Source organism: Tyto alba, unplaced genomic scaffold (genome assembly GCF_018691265.1).
Source record: "Tyto alba isolate M040663 unplaced genomic scaffold, T.alba_DEE_v4.0 Super-Scaffold_3, whole genome shotgun sequence".
In the NCBI taxonomy this organism is placed as follows: domain Eukaryota; kingdom Metazoa; phylum Chordata; class Aves; order Strigiformes; family Tytonidae; genus Tyto; species Tyto alba.
The window spans coordinates 15,145,219-15,169,310 of record NW_024881304.1 but is presented as its reverse complement, the minus strand read 5'-3'; the positions used below and the strand labels follow the sequence as shown (position 1 = coordinate 15,169,310).

The 24,092-nt window shown below is 41.4% G+C and overlaps 1 protein-coding gene across 9 annotated transcripts in view; it reads left to right on the top strand.

The window, feature by feature from the left end:
• The window catches only part of FOXP1 (forkhead box P1), a 390,943-nt gene that overhangs the window by 139,383 nt on the left and 227,468 nt on the right, over positions 1–24,092 (top strand). Inside the window, exon 1 of one of the 9 annotated variants that reach the window (XM_032985748.2) lies at positions 17,344–17,411. The exons of the other annotated variants lie outside the window; for them this stretch is intronic. The gene's annotated coding sequence lies outside the window, so the exon portion shown is untranslated. Of the gene's footprint in view, positions 1–17,343; positions 17,412–24,092 lie in introns of those variants that run through there. 9 annotated transcript variants of the gene reach the window in all.

Sequence of the window (24,092 nt, the reverse complement as noted above, 5' to 3'; positions counted from 1 at the left end):
TTCTACAGTGAAACCAGTGTGCTCTACCAGCCTCTGGATTTTATTTTTACAGAATTGTGGGGAGAACACTTTTGAATCCACAAGGTTTTCTGTACTTTATCCGTTACTTGCGGGCAACTTCCTTTCCAGAAGAAGTGCAGCAATGGAAGCAGGAAACACAATTCCAGCTCTTAAAATAAAGCTGGAAGTTATTTTCCTGTTCAATAGCCTCTCACCTAATTTTAGACTTTAAAAAGTCTGTTTCCCAATAATTTTACTTTTCTCCTACCAGATCCAGAATTCGTAAGTGATAAGTCCCATCAACAATCCAGGTCATCCCTCCTAAATGCCACCTGCTGCCCTCAAACTGCAGCAGGTATTTTCTGTATATATACGAGTGTTGTTTCCTAGCTGCTGTGGGGTCAGTTTTAGTAGCGGGTCTGCTGCCTGCTTGTCTGCAGTGCCAAAAGGAAATAGCAAGGGAACAAAACTATGCTTTTCTTGGGAAACCACTCCCTTTGGAATGGAGAGATATGGCTTGCCACTTTTATTTTGTTTCCCCCTCCAAAGTAAGCAACAACATTGCAAGGATCAGGGCCAGCAAGAAAAGAATATTATTTAAAAGGCGTCATCTATCTAGCCTGGTGTATTTCAGGAAAAGGAGTCTCCTGCTTCGTATTTTAAGGAGTGTAATAAAAATAGCAATCGGTTTAAGAAAGGGGCTGACGGACCGGAGAAAGTGACAGCGGCAGCACAGGGAAATAGTACTCCATTTATCTGAGCAAGCTAGCACATTGATAACACTCCTCTCCACAGTAGGTGCTAGCAAATCAGAGACAATTTGTATCCCCGGTGTGGCAGGTTACTTACATGGTAACAAGTCTCCCCCATGTTATTGCAGATCATCATTAGCCAGCTACTGCTGTTTGTTTGCCATTACCTGCTAGATGATGTTCGTGAGTCGTGTCGTATCATTTCTGTATCTTGCCCGTTTTAGGGACCTGCTGCTTCTGAGAAGTCACTCAGCCTGGGATCTCTTCCCTTGCTTTGTTGGGGAAAAAAATTACTGGTTGCAGTTTCCCTCGTGCTTTAATGTAAGCAAAATGAAGGTTGTGTAGCATAGGTTTAACAGGCTGTGATGAGTATCACCAGTGGGCATACGGAGAAGGAAGGGACAGAAGTAATAAGGAAGAAGGATGGGCTGCTCTGCTCGATCCTCGGATCTGATGTTGGCAGGGGTGTGGGTGTGTAAGGATCCAGATAAGGATTAACGGCTCTAGGTGGGATATCCTGCTTTCTGAAGATCTTTAATCAGTTGGACTGGCATCCTAGAAGCACATTTCTTACTTGATTATCTTTCTTGACATGTTTCGGTTTCCTTTTCCTTTGTTCAGTAATATTTGTAATTACTGTCTGTGTATTAAAATGAGAGATACTTTTCCACTTGCAACCTGAAGGCTCTGTTTTTATTTTTTTGCCAGTTGTTAAAGTTTTATTTTGTTATTTTTCTGGCTTTACTTGTTTTCTTTCAGTAGCATATTTCAGCCCTTTACTGAAAATATGGGGTCAGATCATCACTTTACAAGTCTTTGGAAGCCAATTGCAAAGTCTCCATTGAAGCCAGTGCATTTCTTGATTTGTAGTTGACAGTATGCCCCATTATATCTATCCTAAATAGTTGCAGGTTAGGTCACTCAGGAGGGAAGACTATAATTTTGTATGAAAGCACAGTTTAGTGAAACTATGATATCAGCACAACTATTATAAAACATGAAGTGCTTTGTCTTCTCCTTTATAAAATGTGTAATTTCTACCCATTATCAGTATTATTACAACAGTCCTTGCAGTAAACTTGTCTTTTGATAGGCAGAAACTTGTCTTTGCTAGGAATGAATACAGTGAAGTGTAACTTCTCTTTTAAAGGAGAATAAATAACACGACTGAAGTTTACTAGAACACAATAAAGCTGTTTCCAGGAAAGCTGCTGCAGAGGCAGGTAGGACATGCTGAAGATTTATACTTAGGGTGAACATGTGCAAGTACCGTAATGATGCTGTAGAGAACATTGGATTAAATATTTGATCAACAGATATGTCTAAAGAAGATACATGAATTGGTTTTCTTACTAGCTTTCAGATTACAGTAAGACAGTTAAATGAAGGTTCCTTTAAACCCATGCATGAATAAATCATTGTGGCTGGGAGGAGGTCAGCTCTAGCAGTTACCTCTTTCTTAGACAGAGCAAATTTTGCCTGCACACCAGTCTGCTGGATTGTTCAGTTTGTGGATTCAGGGATGAGCACCAGGAGAAGGGAGAAGCTGAGAAATGAAAGGTTGGTTTCAACAACATCCTACAACTCACTGCACAGCTGCTACCACAAGAAGGGTTTTAAAAACAAAGCGTGGCTTATCCTGGCTAGGTGTGCAATTGTTTTGAACTTATTCAATCAAGATTCAGGAGATTATAGTGAACTAAAGCAAAAAAAAAAGAAGGGGGGGGGGGGAATATCAATAGAAAGGGTGGAGTAGCTGCTGTGATTAAGGAAAAAGACTGCTGTTGATTTATTGATTTGGTCTTCAGCTTGCCATCTCAATCAGGTTTGTGTTTTTTGTTTTTTTATTTGTTTGTTTTGTTGTTTGTTTGTTTTTTTTTTTTAATTAATGCTACTAATATTTATACTTTAGTACCACGTGCCAATTAGAGTATATTGTAATTAAGTCTCCAGGCTTGAAAATATTAGGCCTCGTATAGCACAAAGCCTTCACATTGCATGTTACTGGAAAGAGAAACTTAAGTCTGAAAATCTTGTGCAGAGCACAGAAAAAGGCCTGTTCTCTTTTCAGTGCAAAAAGCAGTTTTTGTGGTTGCCCTTCCTGGGAACGTCAGAGAAAGATGGTTGCAGAAACCTGTTGCTAAGCTTTTGAGCTTTGAGGGACATCTCCCTGTCCAAGCCCATCTTCTCCTGCATCTAGTGAGAAATGTCCCTCAAGCTCATGTTGAATCTCTCCTTTTCCCTGCAGAGAACTCAGTTTTGGGGCACTTCTGTCCTCAGGCAGTGTTTTGGGGTACTGGTGTCTGTTTGCTGGGTCTGGGACTCCTCCGAGTTAGCATGACACCTTGTTGTAGGGTCTTACTCTGCAATGAGCAGTATGAATTATAGAAGAAGGTCTTCCCTTTGATTTGGGCTGAGAACAGGATAGTTGAAGACTTATTTTTTTTTTTTCTGTGTAGAGGGAAACATGAGAACTCATTGTTGTGAAGCGGCAGAACTGAGTCACCAAGGGTTTAGTCAAAGAAGAAACACATCTCATCAGTGCAAACCAGAATAAAAAACGTGCTTTCTTCATTACTCATTATACCACAACGAGAATCAAAATCACTCAAAAATTGTTGTAACAGCTATATGTTGCTTAGATAAAATAGTCTGGAAAGGATAGATTTTGTGGGAATTGCTTCTGATTTATGCAATGCAATGTGCGAAGCCAACTTGCTGTGATTTTTTTTCCAGTTATGTGCAATTATGTTAGATTTAATCAAAGAACTTTGAATTACTTGCACCATACCATAGCGCTTGCATGGTACCTCTGGGTGTCACTGAACGAGCTGTGGCCATTTAAGTCTACTGCTCTTGCAAACAACACAGTGGGAAAATTAATTTAAAAATTCCTTGTATATCTGGATGCTTAACTTCTAGAGCTGCGCTGTGTTCTGGGTTGCTTGCATAAATCCTACTTTTTAAGACAAACGATAAGCAATTCTATTTTTCTTTTATGGTGTAAAAAGATTTACCGTATGGTTAACGGGGGGTGGGGTGCTGAGTTTAACCTATTGTGTCAAACCCCGTCCTTCAGCTTCCTTTCCTGCTTCCACATGGGTAGCCAATGTGGTCGAGATTTGGTCTTGAAATCAATGTGGTATAACATATCGTAGCACGTATTACCCGGCTTCAAAAAACGTGCTGCGCTCCCTGCCTGCGGGACGGAGCCACATCAACCCTTCTGGTCCACGAGTGATGGAGACCCCAAACCTTGGCTCGTTGGGATCACAGGGACAGGTCGATGCGCGTGTCGGCTGTCAGCTCTTGAGAGCAGCGGCAGCTTTGAGGACGGGTGTGAGCACTCGTGGATAGTTTGGTAGCCGCACCTCCATCCGTGAACCCCACCTTGCTGGCCTCTGCAATGGGATTTTTTTGCCCACAGAGCTGCAGCAAGTGTATTGTCCCTATTTGTTCTCTGCTCAGTCGCTCATGAGTGGCACTTTAATATTATTAGAAGGAGGGATTTATGCGTTTCTGCTATTTAAGAAGGTTTAATTGGTTCCTGTAATATTTCACATTTTAACTATAGGAAAAGCATAAAATGGCTCCTGAGGAAAATGGAGCCAGCTCAAAGGGAGATGCCCTTCTCTGTACCATGAGAAATCTTTCTAAAAGCAAAAAAAGAGGACGGAAAGGTCTGATCAGTTCTCAATGTCTATCTGATTATTTTTTATTTTAATTTTTTTCTTTGTATGTAACAACTGCCTCACATCAGCTGGAGTGATGTATGAATGGTCTTGGTGTGAACCCGTGGGTAGGGCAAGAAGTATAACACGAAAAGATCTCAGCCAGTTCTTTCTGCAAAAGGCAAACCCGTGTGGCCTGCGCTGGTTTGTGCTGGGGCCAGTCCCGGCAACCCCTCTGCCCTGTGTTGGTGCCAAAGTTCGTAGCAGGTCGAGCATCGGGGACTTAGGAAGCTTCGCAGCCTCTGAGTGGTCAAATAATAAGCAAATTTTGTGTTGTTTTTCAGAAAGACCCTAACTCTGTGTACTGTTAATTCAATACATTCAGACTTCAAACTTAGTTAATCTTGCAGTGGTTGTGAAAGAAATGTACTCTTAGTACATCTATGTCTTAAAAAAGACAATAATTGATGTGTAACCATACAAAATAGCTATATGAAAATGAGCGAAATCTCCCCTTACTCGCCCCCCCCGCCAAGGAAAAGCAATACAGCCTATCAAATTAATTATTTTTGTCAATCTTTGCCTGATCTCTTGCAGCTGCTGGAAAGGTGGCTTTGCATTCGCAGAGCTTGGTGCACAAATAGAGGAGTAAATAAAAGGGTTTGCTGACGCAAGCATCGCGAGGTACACGCAACACGTGAGTGGAAAACCGGTCACATCGGCAAACAAAGCGATGTGCCTTCTTGAGTGTCCCAGGCAAACCTGGGAGGGATGGAAAGCGGTAGGGATTTTTTTTTTTTTTTTTCTTTTTTAATGTGAATGTTTTTAAAACACTGCTGACTGTTAGTGTCAACAAAGAAGTACAGAGGAAGAAAAGCAGAAATAAATGCGTGACTGGAAAGGTGCATCAGAATACAGTAATTACATAAGCTTTATTTTTTGTTGCCTTTGATGCCAGTGTAAGTACATGAAAACTAATGCACTGCAGAGGACAGGTTTGTGGTTGAAATACAGTTGATAGATTTTGACAAATTAAACAGTTGTAAAGATGTTTGGAAGTTTTCCAGATCTTTACTGTTATTTATGTCACTGATCTAAAAAAATCAGTGGTTAATTTGCAGTTCTTATAATTTTTATGATACTTATGTTGTTGTAAATTTAGCAGCGTGCGGCATCAACTCAGCGGGATACATTTTATGTTGTCAGCTACCTTTTGACATCATAATAGATTTCAGTTGCCAAAGCTTCGGGGAAAGAGAGAGAATAAAATGTAAGAGCGCGCTGTGTGGGTGCTTGGATCAAACCCAGGCGGGAGAGGAGCCGGTCTGCGGGGTGGCTGCTGAAGCCAGGCTTGGTCCTTGAGGGGCGGTGGGGATGCTCTGGAGTCCCTCGTGCCCGTGGCGATAAACGTGGTTTAAGTGGTAAGAATGGATAAGATGCTGATAGGATTGGGCCCCGCGGTATCGTTAACGGGCCTTTGAAGTCAGGGCAGCTGCTCGTGGCTGATAACGGTGGCGGTGCTGAGCTCCTCTGGTCCCGACCCACCACGCTGGACCTTCTCCTGGCCCTGCATCCCGCCAGCACCCAGCGCGGGCTGCGGCTGAAGGGCGGCAGGGTGAGATCTGGGCTTCCAGCAGTTGTCGAGCTCACGGCGGTCTCAGGGTGTAACCTGATTTTGGTCACCCCCAAATTATTTCTGCTAGTAACTTTCTCCCTGCGCAGTGTGTTTCCTGGGTAAATATAAGATAGAGGCCAAGTCACTCTCTGGCGTGCCGCGGTCAGTCGTGGGAGCAGCTTTCATCCTGCGGGATGGCGTTGATCAAAAAGAGAAAGCCCAAACAGGACTTCTACAGAGTGTCTCTTATACCTCAATTCATATATTTTGCAGGCTTTTTTAAAGAGACTTTTTGGAATATTTTTCTTTTTATAGAGACTCTCTATTCTCTCTATTTATAGATACTTTTCTTCTATTGTTTCCTATCCTGAGAGAGGGAGAGATATCTTAAGTTTAGGCGGCTTAAAGAAGAGATGTAGTTGTTTCCCTCTTGGGAGGCTTATTTTAGTGGGTTAAAAATGATGTTTTTAATCTGAGGAGTGAGACCTGTCTTGGGAACAAGTGACACATAAAATGGACTTTATATAAAAGCGTAGCCATGCCCTTCCCGTCTTCTGCTTCTTTCAACATTTGCCCTTTGCCTCCTAAGGCTGAAAATGGAAGAATTTATTAATAGTTGTTTCCTCGGTGTTTGTGGCATTAGCCACGTTTCTCAAGGGCGTTTCATGTGCTCTTTCCACTCTAACGGGATTGTCCATTGAGTTCAGCTCTGGCACATTGGGGGATCCGTTCACACAGATAGCTGATTAAGCTGAACCTTCCTCATCCATAGGTAATCCCAAAATACGCAAATTGTTAGAGTGAGATTGGTTTTTTAACATTTTTGGATTTATAATTAAGTGCTTTGTAGTTGTCCTCCACCTCTCTCCCTCATCAGTCTTTAGCTGTGCTGACTCCAGCTCTCCCATTCCCTTTTTCTTTCTTGATCATCTTTTTTTCTTTTTTTTTTTTTTTTTTTTTTTCTTCCCCTGGGAGTAGTTTTATGTCTGTTTTTTTTTCTATGGGTACCGCTTCAAAGCTGCACGACTTGGAGTAGATTTTGGGGATGAAGGAAATTCTTGAAAAGAGCATTGTGCTGTTGCTTGGTTTTTGCAGGGTCTTGCTCACCAAGATCACAGCAGCTCGTGCTGGCGTGTGCGTGGACGTCGCTCTGGGGAAAAGGCACGCGTTTACTCCTGCTTTATTTTTACCACCCCCGTCTTTCAGCAAAGGAGAGATTGGAGATGGGACAACTGAGGGGGTTTCATCTGCAGATTGACAGCAAATAGGATGACCAGGCGATGGTGAGCCCCACGGGGCTGAGCGGGAGCATGGTGTTTGCTCGGGCAGCCCCGGCCCCGCGCAGATGCCTGCACCACGTTCCTTTGGTGCTCTTCAGGTGGAAGATGCGGCTCTTGGGTGTTGGAAGAACAAAATCAAATTTCCATTTTGCTTCACAGCAGCAGACTAGTATGTTAGTCTGTGTTCGCTGGCTAGACTTATTCTGGCTAATGTTTGCCAGATTCTTCTATTACATATTAAAATAAGATCTTATGAGTGGGTTTTATTTTTGTGCGTGTTTCAAAAAACTAGGCCAGCCCTAACAAGCACATTTTCGTGTTTTTGTTTTTGCATTTTGTCATTTTACATATTGAAAAATGGAATGCAAAAAAAAAAAAAAGCCTGCTAACATCAAAAAGAAATAAAGCTTTGCATTATTCTGCATAAGTGTTAAAATCTGACTGATAGTTTATATATACAGACTTCGTTTTTTATGGTGTTTCCTTTCCCCACCCAAAGATCACTGATGCTTTGATAAAAATTAATGCCCTTTTAGTAAATGCTTTTCTTCTCTGAACTTGGCCTAAAGAGGGTCACACGGTGCTTTTGTTGCTAATAAATGTGGCAAGATTTAGGTAAAAATAATAGGCAGACATTAATTTGTCAGGGTTGGAACTTCTAAATGGAAATGCAGAGCATTTCTCCCTCCTTAAATCCAGCTATTTCAATATCATAAAGTTTTTATTTTAACCATCAGGAGAGTAGCCCTGTTTGAAGAATTCAGCTTTAAAAAATGTCTTTGTAAATTGAGATTTTAGGACTACCTATTTGGAGGACGTTCCGTATGATAAATGACCCTTATAAGAAAAAAAAAAAAAAGTAATTTTGCATGTCTGCTTCCTAGGATGTGTGATAATAATAAATGAACATTTTATATATCATTATATATATATCATGGCAGAACAAAAATCAGAAGATATATTATTCATTATTCCTGTTACTTTATATTTAAAAGGCAAAGGTTTTTGCTTCTTTGCCAAAACAACGGCTACAGAATATATTTGTAATAATCCACGCAAATATGAAGGGTAGAGAGATCTTCCAGGTGGTTAGCACTGAAGAAAATAGAGATGCCTTTAATTGTATTCATTTGAACATTAATACATTAATGCTGAGATTTAAGTACTGATACTATTAAAAATTAAACCGGAGGGGCAGTGTGCAGATCATATGCTTTAGTGTAAGTTGTCAGGTGCAGTGTTTGCATATTTAGCCTGCCATTCCAACACTAAAATGGATGGTTGAGACCAGCTTTGGCTTTCCGAGGGACGCTTTTTTTTACACCACCCCCCCCTGGTTTCATTTCTGGCAGTAGCATTTCTTTTCACGGATGCATTTGCACCACCTGAGCAAAAGTTGCACTGATTAAAATCAGAGGAGGATAAGGAGTAACTTGTTTGCTGTCCTGAAGTCCTCTTGTTCTTCTCCCCGTCCTCCCCCCCGCCATGTCCGCAGCTATTTTGCAATATGCAACCCCCTCCGAGCACCGCCTGCGGAACTCGAGTAGCTCTGGCATGTAGATTTCCCAGTGGGAGAACTTGTGTGGATGGTAATTTTAATGAGACCTGATTTAAGCAGTAGAATAGATCCATAAAACTAATACAAGCAGACTTTCAAGAGCTCTACTATTTGTCAGGGCAGTGAATTTTAGAGGTGCATCCATTGGCTTGGTAAAGAATATTACAATCTTGAAAACTTAACCTGTATTAATTCAGATTGTTTCTATGCAAAGTACTATTGAGAAGCTCTCGAATCCAGGGCAGGCCAAATATAGACTTATTTATTTTTGAGGCTCAACTTTCGTCCAAAAATCATGCTGGAACCACAGGACCTGAAAGCTGTGCTCTATATGAATGAATGCAAAGTCTGTATGAGTGCACACAGCTGTGCCTCTAAGCTGTGACAAACCCTTAGCTTTGCTTTTTTTCCCCTTCATTTAAGGCCACCGCTTGGTCTATACGTATTTCAACCTCTCCTCTGTTGTCACACCTAGTTGTGTATGGCAGTAACATGGTTTTCTCCCCTCCTGTGGACACGGGCGTTACACCCATCCCAGAACCTGAATCCCACTTCAAGTAATACACTCGGTCTGTGTCTTTTATTTTTCATTCTGGAGCTCAGGAGCGTCTCTTGCTGTTGTTGGAAATTGTGTAGTTCTGCTTGGCCTTACTAAACTGTTTCCTTTCCCTCGCTCTCCTCCCCAGGCCCTTCCTTCTGTCCTCTTTCTTGGTTTTGTGTGGTTTTTTTGTTTTTTGTTTTTTTTTTTTCCAACTAGCTTTTTTTCACCGCTGCTATCTCAAATGTCAGTGGGAATGAGAGCAGGTGGGGGAAACTCAGGGCAGGAGCTCGAGGTGGGAATGGGAAGAGCTGGAGCACGTTGGCGAAGGCTGGGGAGACCCAGACAAGCAGCAGAGGACAAGGGGGAAAGAGGGCAGAAGAGCATCGCCGGGGGGAAAAATAAGGGAAAAACCAAGGAGGGGGAGGGATGGAGCTTGAGGGTGAGGAGGAGGAGGCCAGGGATTCAGCGTGCGGGCTGAGCGGGGGGATGCTTTGTGCCACGGGAGGGGACCCCGACACTCCCACCCCCTTCCCGGGCTCGGGCAACCCCCCGGCGGCACGAGCACCGGCAGAAAGGAGGTGTCTGCTGCCAGAGCCGGCGGTGGCGGTGACACGCATTTAAACAGGGAAAAAAGTTTATTTGCTTTTTCTCGCAGGTTATGCTAAGTGATTTTGCAGTTTGAGTGGAGTGGCATTATTGCACTTAGCTCTGCATTTATTAAATAAATTTGTTCTCCAACTCAAGTGTTAAGTGTGTATTATGAAACCTCAGAGCCAATCTTAGTGGTTGCAGTGTGCAGATATTTTTAAAATTATGTAATTAAACAGGGCTTGGGCTGCAATGTCCACTGAAGTGATTTATTAATTGAATGGTTTGATTAAATTTAATGTTATTTTAGTTTATACAGAAAGGGTTGGTATCTGTTTCACAGATAGGGACATCTTGTGGGGCTGTCAGTGGTGGTTCAGAGGTCCTTAGGAGGAATCTTTAGCACCCAATTAAATATTAACCAAGATGATGTGACTCGTTCTTTCTCTGCCCCTGAAACTGTTTTGACATCTAAGGCTGGTGATAAAAATTTGCTCGGCAGAATCACTTGCAATGCACTCTATTTATCACTAGATTATTTCTAAATTAATCATGCTAAAAATCTTTCCATTATAATTGTGCTGGGGCTCAGTGCTGTACGATGTGTGTAAATAAAAAATGCCCTTTTAATGTCACGTTAACTGTATCTAGCCACTGTTGCAGCCGAACTGTATCTGTTTCGGTAGAATGTCATTTTAAAGGTATTGTGGTTACTGAGCGGCAGCTGTGATTGAAAAGTATGTAAACTAATCTTTAGTTGCTCGTGTCATTTTTATATTCTTATGTCAGAACACAAGAAGGCTGCTTTAAATTTGTCTTTCACTGTGTATTAATTTTCAAGTCTAATTTTTCTTGGGTTAAAACATATACTGCTTTCTCTACTACACATTACCATTCAGTGCCAAAGTAAATGGCTACTTGTGAAAAAGTACAAAATTAGTTCCTGCTTGATTACTGTAAAATACATATTTATTTGCAGAGGGAGATTTTTTTATTACCAGCGCATAAAGTACGACTATCCTTCATGGTATCGGTCACTTAGAATACGAAGTAATCAAGCACCATATATTTATTACTGTGAAGAGCAGTAGGTTTTAGAGCTGTGCATTGCTTTCCCAAAAACAAGAAGGAAGGTACAAGGGATTTGGTGGGTTTTTTTGAGTTTTTTTTCTTCCACTCTTGCACTATGCGTTGCTCCTGCTCTTTTAAATTCAGACCATTTAAAATTAAATCCTCAGTCAATATGTCTGCATAAGAACTTCTTTGTCTCTTGATGCCCAACCATTGAAAATTAAATGTGGTTGTGGATAAGTATTTATTCATACCATACCTCACACCTGATCTTGTGTCAGTATGACATCATCTTTGCCACAAAGATTTCTAGTGGTTTAAAAATGTTCCGTTGTGAAATAAGTGGGAGATGTAGAAAAGGGGCAAGGAAGGCAACAAAAATAAACTACTAGTGGGATTTGATGTTTTGCCAATTAAAAACAAAATTTAAAAAAAAAAATCATATTCTGAGGTCCACATGCTGCCTTTGATCCGTACACAGGACTTCCATTTGTGCCGGTGGCTGTGCAGCCTGCGGAGGGAAGGCTGTATATGACTTAATTTGTATGTTGTGGGAAGTACATTTTCCTAGCATGTGGTCTAGCTTACTTGAAGAATCTGAAATGCGTTATAAATGTAAATGCTGTGTTTAAGTAAAACTTCATTATGTTTTGGTGGTTTCCAAAAATGCACAGGATTTGACCTTAAAGTGTTATTTCAAGGTGTTATGATGTATGAGCTAGACTTTGTAGTCTTCTAAATTAAATCTTTGAACATGTTATTATTGTATTTTGGCATCGGCAAGATGTAGTTCTCAGCTATTTTCTGTCACAGCCTTCATTTTTTCTAACAAGAGTAACGAGACAGGGCCAGATTCTTCTGTAAGAGGCGTGCGCGGGATGGGGATTACCCTGCATTAACCGTGGTGTAACCGAGGACGGGTCTGCCATTCGCATCCACGTCCAAGGTCACGATGGCTCCCCCGTGCGCAGCTCGCCACCGGGATGGAGCCGGCGCTCCCGCGGGAACGTGGGCGCAGCCACCACCCACCGCTGCTCCCACTGACCACCGCAGACCCCCACGTAGGATGTGGTGAAGGCTTTAGCGTTTGGATCCAAATCTGGTTCATATATAAAAGGGGTTGTGTTTCTGTTTGGAAAATGTGAGCCCCTTTTACGTAGCCCAGGTGTGGATTAGCTCTCTTAAACCATTCGCCCATTCCTGTGTTTGTGGGAGACCTGTTTTCAATTCTTACAAAGAGGCCGTACAAGTCAAGCCGTAGAAACAGCAGGAGCAATCCAAAAATGGATTTAAAAAAAAGAAATAATAATAATAAAAAAAAAAAAAATTAACAAAGTGTTTGTGATCTCAGGTTGGTAGTCTGGGTGTAGGAGCAGACATAACCACTATACTTATGCTTATTTCCAAAGAAAACAGTTGCAAAACATTTCCACCTATGCCACGAGTGCTCAGGGCTTGTATTTCTCCTTCCCTGTGTAACAACCATGCGTTCATGCTCCAGGAGGGCAAGAAGCGGTGCCGGCTGCGGGGCAGCAGCCGTGCCACAGCGTGTATCCCCCCCGGGCAGCTCCCAGGTGCGGGGCGGGTGCCCGCCGGCCACGGGCAGGGGCAGGGCTTGGGCCCGGGTGTGTTGTTGCAGAAAAGTCGATTAAGAAGAAGAGCTCTGAGTCAGCGCCCGGGGCCGTGGCCGTCGGTCGCCGGAGAGAGCCCGTCTTTGAAGTGTTGTTTTTGGTACCGGTTTCACGTCGCACACTCTCACGGTATGAATCACGATGGTTACGCGGGTGATTTTTCCCTCAAGAACGAAGCCAACCCCAAACAATGGCGGGACCGCCCTTTTGGTCAATTTGTATGGCTGTCTTTCCGTCTGTCCGTCCCAGGGTGGTCTCGGGCTGTGTCCCTGGGGTGGGAGGGGAGAGCGGCCGCCCAGCCAGCACACGTTGGAGGCTTGTCCTCCATCTGTGGGAAGGAGCTCCCCGTTCTTCTCCTCCTACACGAGCAGGCTGGCTCCTGGTTGGGGGGCAGCCTGAAATAATTGGTGCAAATATTCGAAATCCTAGATGGAAAAGACGTGCAGGATGTTCCGCTTCCCCTCTGCGTAATTCCTTCCCTGTATCCTGAATAGGGCGATGCTTAGAGACGCATCCAACCTCGAGTTCAAAACGGATCGCTTACCCATGTTTCTTGAACAGCTAATTTTGCTGGCACATTATTATTCACCCTCTGCTATTTTCACACTGTGACACAAAACTAGAGAGAAGACGAGATTGAAATTCTGACCGGTACGTTATCCTGATACCTGAGACGCTGTGTCGATATGAGAGTGTCTTTACCACAAGGACTTTCTTGGTGGTTTTAGAGATCCCAGTGTGAATAAGTAGAAAAAGCAGAACTAATAGCTCAAGAAGCAAAAATATTTTTTTCTTAAAGAAATTGATTAACATGCAAATATGTACTGTATGCATATTAAATATCATTTCAAAATGTGATGGGCAGGAAGCATAAGTGATGCCATTTGGTTTTGTGGCATCAGTGTGGGTTGATTAAGGGGGTGGGGATAAATTTTGGGGATTATTGATATAGCATGAGTAGAGCCAGATGGTTGTATTACACATCTTTTGTGTTCTTGTTTGCTTCTTAAAGCAGTTGCAGAATTTTGCCCTGGGCAAAATTTACTCTTTGCTTGTATGTTCCCCTGTGAATTTACTTTTGACAAAGTACTTCACAAAGAGGGGAAACGCTGTGCTTTGTGCCCGCAAACTCATCTCTTCCCTTCGCGTTTGTGAAGCCAACAGCCCTCTAGTTAAGAAATATTTTGTAACTTGTGAAATAAATTAGCAGTAGGTGCAAGTTCAGTGTGCGTGTGTTGTGCATTGCTACCCCTCGGTATGCGATATTGATTTACAGCGCGTGTAGCTTTTAAAATTTTGCAGTGTTTTGGAGAAGAAACTGTGGAAATGGCAACCAGATCATTTTAATGCACTGCTTATGTAGTATTCTTCCATTAAATAAATGTTGTCGTAAAGATTAATGAGATAATTTTTCCACTACTATTTTTTTTTTTAAGTTTTGAGAATGTGGTGTACCTGATTCATGTGATCAAAAACACATACTTCGTGGTATTCAGGTTGAGTGGGAGAAGGTTGTGCTAGGTAGGTGGTTCTTCACTGGGTGTTTGTGACATTTGTTGGAACTGCTTATCACTGGAACCACCAAAATTTACATGTATTTGTTATTTCCCTTCGAAAGCAAATTTTTATTTCCCATAAAAAGATGAGTTTTTGTAAAGGCTTTGTAAGAAAGAATTTGTCTTATTTGTGCCACACACCATTCTTCGTGGGTGTAACTCCCATTGACTCAGCTGAGGTTACTCCTCATTTACATCGCTGTAGTCCCCTGGATGACGAGGCCCCTCTACATCTAGCAATTATAGTGGAAACTGTCGTGCTTGTAAATATGTTTTGTGCTTTGCCTTTGTCCCCAAGTGAAACGGCGTGCTTGCAGAAGGCGAGTGGCCTCGCCTCACTCGCGGCTGCAGAACTTTTCTTGGGGACCAGTTCATGCAGCCGCTGACTCGGTGGCCCCACGCCTGCATCCTCTCTCCGGGCAAAGCTGACCCCCATGTTTTCCCCAGGCTGCAAGCAGCAGCTTTGGGCTCTCTTTTTTTTGGAGCTGGTACTTGATGAGAAAATGGGGAACGGGCAGCTCTGTCCCTACTGAAATCTCTGACTAGTTTAGTTGCAAGTCTGAGGCCGAAGCAACTTGCTCCTCATAATGATGCCATTGTGCTCATCCTATCTGATCAGTTCTTGAAATGTTTTAGTAAGTCTATCTTACAACATTATAAGAAGATAATCAGCTGCCTTAGAAGGTCCCCATCTGGAGTATAGAGTTCTTTTACTGAAAGATGTTTTGCCTTTCCGAGATAGCTCTCGCATTTCATCATCTGTTGTGCAGAGATGAAGTGCATATGAAAAGTCAGTGACTCTGAATCCATCTGTTGTTATTATTTTCCACTGATAATTGGCTTGAACAATGAAATGTCTGTGTCTGTAGCCTTTGAAACTGTACACCCTGTTTATTTTCTGGAGGTCTTGCTCCACTCTCACCACCTCCCCCCCCTTTTTTTTTGTTTTGTTTTATTTTGGTTTTTTTTTGTTTCATTTTTTTCTCAAGCTCATAACTAGTGGAGCTTACATGAGGATGACATCTATGACTCTGTGCATCAGTATGTGTCACTCAGCGTCTAAAGCTTGCCTGCCAATTTTTGTCAGGGTCCTATGTCTGTTCTGTGTGAGTATAGAGTAGGCTTACAGCAGGAAGGCTGGCAGATCCAGAGTTCACAGATATCTTACCTGAAATATAGTATTTATTTCATTTTCTCTATTGAAATATTAATTTAGAGTCCACTATCTAATACACATGGAATTAGATACTACCTGTAATTGTATAATATATTCAGTTGCATCCAGTTTTGCACGATGCAGGGTATTAATATTGGATTCCACTAACAGCAGTTCCATTAGCTTGCTCAACCAGTATGAGATATATATGAGCAGGGAGGCATAACTACCAGCCAGAACTGCCAAAACAGTCATTAGAAGCTCCATTGGGATGGACAAAGGCTTTTACAAAGTGATATACTGATTAAATTTTGTTCTATGGTTTATTTGCATCAAGGTTAGATCACTATCATCTATGTGAACCGTATTATCTGACACCTTATTTGGAAGGTCATTTCAATGCAAAAATGGTGAATTATACAGGGGCTCTAAAATTTCTTGTAGGATTCTTTCATGGAGGATTTTTATCCTCTGAGGCTTGACTAGCTCACGTTAGCAATTTTATTGTGCTTTAATGTGGTGAGTTTATCCAAGGAAAAGTAAAAACTCCCTCCATGCTGCAAGAGTGCTCAGTGGAACTGAACGCACTTGATCTGCCTTGAAACTGTGAGTTATATCCAGTATCCCTTGAAATAATCTGTGGCACGTGCTTGAGAATCCAGTAAATACGTGTTGCATCTTTTAAAGCCCGAATCTTCCTGTGTCTGCCCGTGTGTAAGTGCTCATTCAGAAAGAAATTTCGGTGCTGGACGCAGTCCTGTCATCCATGTTACGGTGTAGTCTGGAGCACAAGAGAGTAAGGCAGAGGAATGTAATCATATTTGTGTTTCAATGGCAATCATTTAATACTGCAAGTTATTAAAAAATAATTAAATTACCAAAACCAACATGTCGCTGGGACTTACAATAAGAGGTCAATGTGATTTGACTCCTTAAGTTAGGAAGGGATACCGGTGAATTCCAATTGCTTTAAAATTGTTCTGCTTCATTTTATTTCTGGAATGGCAGGACGAATGAGACTGAGAAATAATTTATTTCTTTAGAACAAGAGTAAATCACAGTATATCATTACGTATATTCGATTATAATAATAAATGCTTAGAGGTGCTTGGTGGTTATCAGTCTCTAGTTTAGTTGTTTTTTGAAGTAAATATAGTTTGGAAGGCTTGTTTTACGGGAGCAATATTTTGCAAATAATGTTTTTAAGGGAAACTTCAGAAATTTCTTCCTTTTCCTCAAATAAACTAGTAAATAGGTGTGTATTATGCAGTGATTCAGAACAGCTAAAATAGGTCTGTGTGTGGAATGTCTTTTATACAGTAAACAAAACAGGGACAGTACAAGCAAATTCAGATTTAATCTGTCAAGTCAACCAAAAGTCAGTATTATTTTTAAATCCTCATTTAGAAAAGACTGGGCTGGGAATATATTGGATTTCAGTACGGTTGATGAAAATTAATTTTACAGGTGGTGTTTGGTTGTGTTTCTTCTGCTCTGGCGAGATGGGTGGCTGAGCCAAAGCAGGCATAGCACACGATTCAGCTCTTTGCCAGAGCAATGCTTAGATTAGAAATGAATGTTTGGCGTTGAGTTGTTGGTGCTGTTGTTATTTACTATTATATGAGCAAAGCGTTTAGCGCTATGGTTTGATTTGATTTTGTAGCCCCCTATCCCCTTAAACAAGCTGTGTAGCTTGTCAGAGATCAGGACAGGTAGCATGCACAGCAGGCGTCTGATTTGAGCCAGTTACTCATTTGCTGAGTGTTTGTGTTTATGCAAAGGGGCCTCTTCCTGCATATTTAATCTACAGTAAGGCAGTGGCTTTTGTTGTGTTTAGACCACATACCTTCAGTCCTTCCTTACACTGCAGCCAGTGTTGAAGCACAGAAAGGCTGGATAGTCAAAAGTGCTTTAGTGTTTTAAAACTCTTAACTTTCTGCAGTTGGTTGGGAATTTCTGTACAGCTCTAAACCTTTTCTTCCTCATTAATGGGTAAGTTTGCACTCCGGTAGAATAAGATACTTTTGTTTCTGTTCCATTTTATAAATGCACAAAATGTTTGTTTGTTTGTTTGTTTTTAATTGACCAAACCTCCTTAAGCAAACCTGGTCCGCTGAGGGGAGTCTGTTGCAGGGAATTAGATCAAGAATACAGGTGTTTCTGGAATATACTTCTGAATAAAGTACTAAATGCCGTATTGCAATAGGCAGGTATTTGCAGGGCGGGGGGGGAATGAGTTCGGTGTTATTATTCTTTGTACTAACAAATCCTGTTTTGTAACTATCCTGAAGATAATGCTTCCATTGTTAGCTAAAAGCTTTCAAACAGTGTGCAACGCAGAACTGCAAAAGCAGCAGCAAAAAAAAAAGGAGGAGGGGAAAAAAAAAAAAAAAAACACCAACCCTCTGGTCTTTATTGTTTCCTTCGTAAGGGTCCTCACTAGAATGTCTGCGCTGTAATAGGAAGGTTTTTCTTATGTGGAAATTGAATCGTCTCTTCATTGATATTAATAGCACACTAGAGATGTTAGCCATGATGCAGAGTACCAGAACTGTGGAGTAGGAAACCTGATATTGCAGGGGGAAAAAATGACAGTCCTATTGCTCCTCAGTGTGGGAGACATCCCTCCCTGAGAGCAGAGTTTGCATAATGGCATCCTGGTTTAACTATTTACTTATAAGTATTTTAATCCCGGGCTCTTTCTTTTTAGTATAGGCATAATTACTGTTGCTTGCTCTTGCACTTATTAACTGCGCAGCTCGGTTTCTGATTCAGTCTGGACAAATTAGTTTTAAAAATGACTTTTGAGAAAATCTATGTGGTGTGCCTGCACAAGGTATATACTCTATATGTAATGTATGCTGTATTAGGAGAACCTCAGAGTCCAACGAGAGGGAATTGGTATAAAAAATTAAAGAAAAGATGACAAAGGGCATGTCTTCAAAGCAGACGGTTGTAGAACAGGCAGCGTTTGGAGAAATGTGGAAAATGTGCAGGGAGGCCAGAAGTAGTAGTTTTGGTTACCAATTAACTATTTCCTTCATTTGAGTAACTCCTCTCAAACAGAAGAGTGTGCTGTTCCACCACATGTTGGAAAGTGTGAGAATCTGAATAAAATTTCATCAACCTTATTAAAATATGTAGGGACTTTGGTCTTCTTGGGTACAAATCAGCCTACAGACTCAGAGGCATTTATTAACAATAAGACTGCTGAGGGTTTTTAATAACAAAATTACAAATACCATATCTAATTGTAAGTGTATTACTTTTATGCACCAGTTAAAAAAAAAAAACTTTTTATGAGGAAAAGTACCTCAGTCAAAGCACCTTGTGTGATTAGTGCTATTGTATTCTTAAATTTTGATTGATAGAGATAATAGTTTTCACTTAAAAATACAGACAGGTACTTTAACTTTCCATGACAATAGCTATTTGCATTTCTTTTATCTTTTTGTTTAACATTTGTGGGGGTTGGGACGGATTTGATTATTAACTCTTATTGCACACCGAGGTAAATGCTAAAACAAAGCTTTTGTTAAAGCTTCAAAGGTAAAACAGCAAATATTGTTTTTAGGCTTCAATATTTAAAGGCTGTTAAAGGATACCTCGAAAATATTTTCACATGACCATGACCAAGAGTCCCACTCGCTCGTCAGGTAAGAGAGAGGAGCCGCGGCCGCCGGCGCCGCCCGCGCTGAGGGGCGGCGGGGCCTGAGGGCCCGGGCGGGAGGGCGGCGGGGCCGGCCGGGCCGCGCTGCGCCGAGGCGCCGGGGCGGCAGCCCCAGGGCAGCGGGCGGTGGGGAGGGCGGGCCGCGCACCGCGGGAGAGGCGGCGGCCCTGCCCGGGGCCCTCGCCTCGCTGCCCGGCAGCCCTACGCGAGCCTCGCAGGAGTCCGGGGAAGTAACGGGTCCGGCGGTAGCGGCTCCGCCGAGGTGCCAGGTGGCGATCCCCGGAGCCCCGCACCCGCCGCGCTTGCTCCACGGTGCTCGGGGAAGGGGCATTCCTCTCGTTACTTCACTTAGGCGAGGTCAAGTTTGGAGAGGAGAGTTGTAACGCAGACATAAAACGGTTAAGGCTGGCACTGAGGCACGGAGAGTTATTTTAAGAACCGGGGAAGATCTGGCGAGTACAAAACAGGCGGCAGCGTTTGATCTCCTGGCTCTCAGCGTCAGTGAGATGGCCTCTCATCATTTGATTGGGCATTTGACAGGTTTGATACTTTCTGGGAACGTGGTATGGTCTTTACGTCTGATGAATTCAATGAGGGCCAGCTCTGTTATGCAAAGTAATTCGTGTGAGGCAAATAACCAATCCATCATTAAAAGATGCAAGACTTACAATCGCAGTTCAAATTCTGTATTGGAAGCGAGCTGTTCTTAACTTGTCTATTAACTGTACCCATATTTCCTATAAGAGCTATTAAAAAGCGGGGGAGGAATGGATTGTGATTAGTTTCGTAGCATTGGCTTACATCGAGTGATTCTTTTCCAAGGTTACGGTGGACTTGAAAGGTAATATTATTTTGAAAGAGAAAATGTGCTGTGCATAGCTTTGTCCTCGTGCTGTTATTTATTTTTATTTTATTTTATTTCTGTTTAGAATAAGTAATAAGCACCAGCCAGAGATTCTGAACAGCCTGCTAATGACTGAAAATGAAAATACAGTATGATTTGCTCCTTCCTTCCACCAAGAAGCAGCGAGGTAGCGAGCATTAATATCCCTGTGTTTTGGCCTGTACCAAATCCATTTCCCCCTCTTCAAAGCGAGGTGGAAGAAGTGCACTTAGTCTCTCGCAGTTTTGCTGTTCACCTGCATTTCACTTTCTGAGGAGGTGATAATGACTCCCGGTATAGAAAATCTCCTGTACCGTGCCTCCTGAGATTTAATATATGCTGCATGATAAAAAGTAGCCACTTTGACAGTGGTCAGACAAAATATTTCTCCCTCAGATTATTTAAAATATTCAGTTTAATATATCATTTTTGGTTGCTGGATACCTCTTTAAAAATAAAATAGGTACAACAAAACTGAAGGGACAACTCGTGACCATCCTCAAAGCAGTTTTACATTTGATTTGTGTGTGCTAGTACAAATAACCCAACCGAGTGCACTGGGTGAGCAAAGTAACCTGCGAGCAGGATTGGGCCCACAAGCCTGCCTGGTACCAGATGTTGCTCTTCATGATCAGCGTACATCCTGTATTGTCAAGATTAGCAAAATACCAAACAAAAAACATTCTTTTTTTTTTTTTTTTCCTCTTACAAATGTACAGTTGACAAAATCATTGCATCTTTTCCCGCACAGGACAAGAAAATAGTAATTATGAGAATAGTAGGACATATTTCATATTTCAGCCTGTGTGCAGTTGAATGTGACTCAGGGAGTTTTGAAGGGAAAGAAACAGCTGCATTACATGGTTCGCTTTATTTAGAAGAAATTACTGTACAGAAGTGCTTATTTTGATGATCAAGTGTTGATATTTTAAAGCTTTCAGGAAGCATTGTAGTAAATATTTTAATCGGATACATTAAATTTATTTCAGCTGATCTTATATGAGAATGAATTGAAATAAAAATTCAGAAACAGTTTTTGGTTGTGCTATCAGGTATTGTGTGTTTTCTCTTTTTTTTTAATTTTTATTTTTAATTCAAGTGTGCTTTCTAGGTAGTGAAGGGGAGATTCTTTTGCTACTTCATGTTTCCAAGAATGAATTGTAGGTTTCTCAAGGCTGGGACACTGGCAAAGAAATGTACGTGCGTAATTCTAAGCAGGGGAGCAGCTCAACTGGTCTTCTACTTTCCTGTGTAAAATTACTCACAGCCAGTTTGTGTGGGATCAAGGCCTTTGTTAATCTATTTTTGGCTCTACCCAAACCTCTTTTCATTTAGATATTAGTAAAAATGTTACTGGTTTAAGTAGACTTTCATTCTGCGGTGCTCTCTATTCCTGCATATTCTTTATATTGTGGATTAAATTTGCCTTTGCACTAATCACTTGCAGTCAGGGCTCCATCCTGCAGCCTCCCTGGAATGACCTCCCTGCCCTGAAGGAGGAGACCACTAAATCAAATAAGCGTTGTGGGATCAAAAGAGTTACAAGGTCCAAACTGAGAGCAGGTATAATGGCAAAGCCTCTGATCTTCTTGTCTGGTCCCTTGGTACCAGGTAAATAGGCAGGACCTGATCCAGAGCAGTAGGGATCTTTCTATTAAAGTCAACTGAAAAGGTTATGGCACTGACTCAGGTTGTGATCTTTTCAAGATTATTACCAGGTGTCTTTCCAAAATCCTGCTGAAAACAGCTATCTTTAAAACTATATTTGTATCCAAGGATTTCAAAATGTGTTACAAAAGTGTTTACCCATCTTGCTGGTGGGTAAATTGAGGCACTCAGCGAACACATCTCACATTTCCAGGAGTATCTGGTAAAATCTGAACAGGGCACATCATTTTGCACAGATTGTTCCCCGTGTGGGATGCCAGTTGAGCCGAGGGGATGGTGTCACAGGCGCTTGGAGACCTTCTCTCCACTCATGAGACAGCAGGTCCACTGCTGCTCAGAAAGTGGGTTTTTGTTTGTGGTTTGGTTTTCTATTTTAATCATCTCCTTGGGGAAAATATGAGTGTAGTGAAGTGTCTTGCTTTGGTAGGATGGGATTTTTTTCTTTGTTTGCTCCACATGCACACTTACAGTGTTGATGGTACTTTGTGTTTATCTTAAGGACAGCATAACGGAAGGAATGTGTGTTGCCTACATCAATTTGCTCACCCACGTAAACATTTTCAGGAGGAAAGTTTGTGTTTCTACATTTTGAGATACTTAACTTTTAGACTATTAATTAGAAATATTCACAGGTGGGAACAGCTGTCTCTGCTGCTCATTTTAACTTCAGTGGTATATTATCCAAATTTTCGAAAGCCAGGTAGCAAGACTTAGATAATGAGAAATGAAAGCAGTCTGAATTTCAATCAGAGAGTAATTTGTGAGGAGAGCTGAAGTCCTCCTCAACCCTCTGGAGGCTTCGTAGACCCCATTGGTCTCCCACCAGCTAACGGTGGGCCAGTGTTACTGGGGTTCCTTGGAACATGTTCAGTTCATATATGACAAATGTTACCTGCCTTTCACAGTACTGCCGAAAGAGATACTGGATGCACATTTTATGCAAAGATGTAATTTTCAGCAGTTTCCTTAAAAAGTACATTTTAAGATGGTTCATTTGCTATCGTGAAGACTCAGGGTAGAAATGAAGTCTGCTTGCAAAATACTGCCAAAATAAGGATCTGACTGCCAAATACCCAGAAAATTTATAAAACAGATAAATATGAAAAGAGGTTTAAAGTGTCAAATCCAAGATAACCCCTGCAGCAAAGCAGGATAAAAGCCTTTATTGTTGCTAATCTAAGAGCACATCGTATGTCAAAGGTCATGTATTTTACATAAAAGATGTATTGTTTTACATACTCTCAGGAAGGTGAGACCTGACCTATTATGATGGAGTAGTGTTATGTCCTTTACAGCACAGAATCAGGAATGTCTTACACATGTAGCCCAGCAAAGTACAGAGGGCTTCCTCTCTAGCAAACACGTACAAATTTTGGCCCCTGATCTTCTGGTACAGCATTACAAGAACTGTGAAAAGCTTCTCACTCAAAATATAAACAATAAAAATAAAATAAAATGCCAGTGTGCAAAAGATAAAACCAGTATTCATGTCATCTCAAGGTAACCTTTTTTTTTTCTTTTCTGGCTAAAAATAATTGGGTTTCAATGGTAAGGCAGTAATGCCTCATTCTCATTGCGAAAACATTTTTCCTTCCAAAATAAATGGCAAATGAGTACATTTTCTCTTGAAAGAACTTAATGAAGATTCTGATTTTTCCCAGAGGTTGGTATTTTACTGCTTTAGTAAGAAGCTTCACCTACTGATGTAAATAGCATAACTTACCATTTGATGAGTTTCACAAACACCCCCAAAACGCCGCATCACTGTGTGAATTTTATGAAATGGAGTTTCACGTAGCTCTATCTTACACATCCACATGTCACCGACTTTCCGTTTCGTATGATGTCATCTGTGTCACCAAAGTATTGCATATTTTTTTCTGTCTGTATTACATACTATTCTGCACCCCTGCAGCAGAAGATCAACATTTCAGTGAAATTATGTTATAATTTTACTCTATTAAGGTATTCGGTCACTTGATGTGGAATTAATTCTGAATGCTGTTAGTGGTTTGAGTTAGTAACTTGATCTAAATTAATAAACAAATGTTTTTCTTTTCTCTTGTACCATATGTTGATCCCAATTACATGAACAGAAAGTGGCAGATTGTCATGTTTCTTAAAAGATTACATACTCTTTTGCATAAGAGAGAGTACACAAGATGCAGTAATATACAGGGTAAAAAAAACCCTACACGTGCTGTTTTCTCCCTCCTACTTTATAAAAAGATACACTTTAATTATTTCTCTTTTTAATACCCACTGCTCTTACCACCTTGGCATACTTGCTGTGCTCTTGGTAATGCTTAACGAGAAGATATCCCAAGAGAGTAAACAACTTTTTGAATTAGGAAGATGCAGCTAGTTTTAAAATCTCATCTAGGACTGTGTCTCTATGGAAAAGGATGAGAAAAAAGAAAAGATCCAAAAGCTAAAATAGCAGTGGTTACAA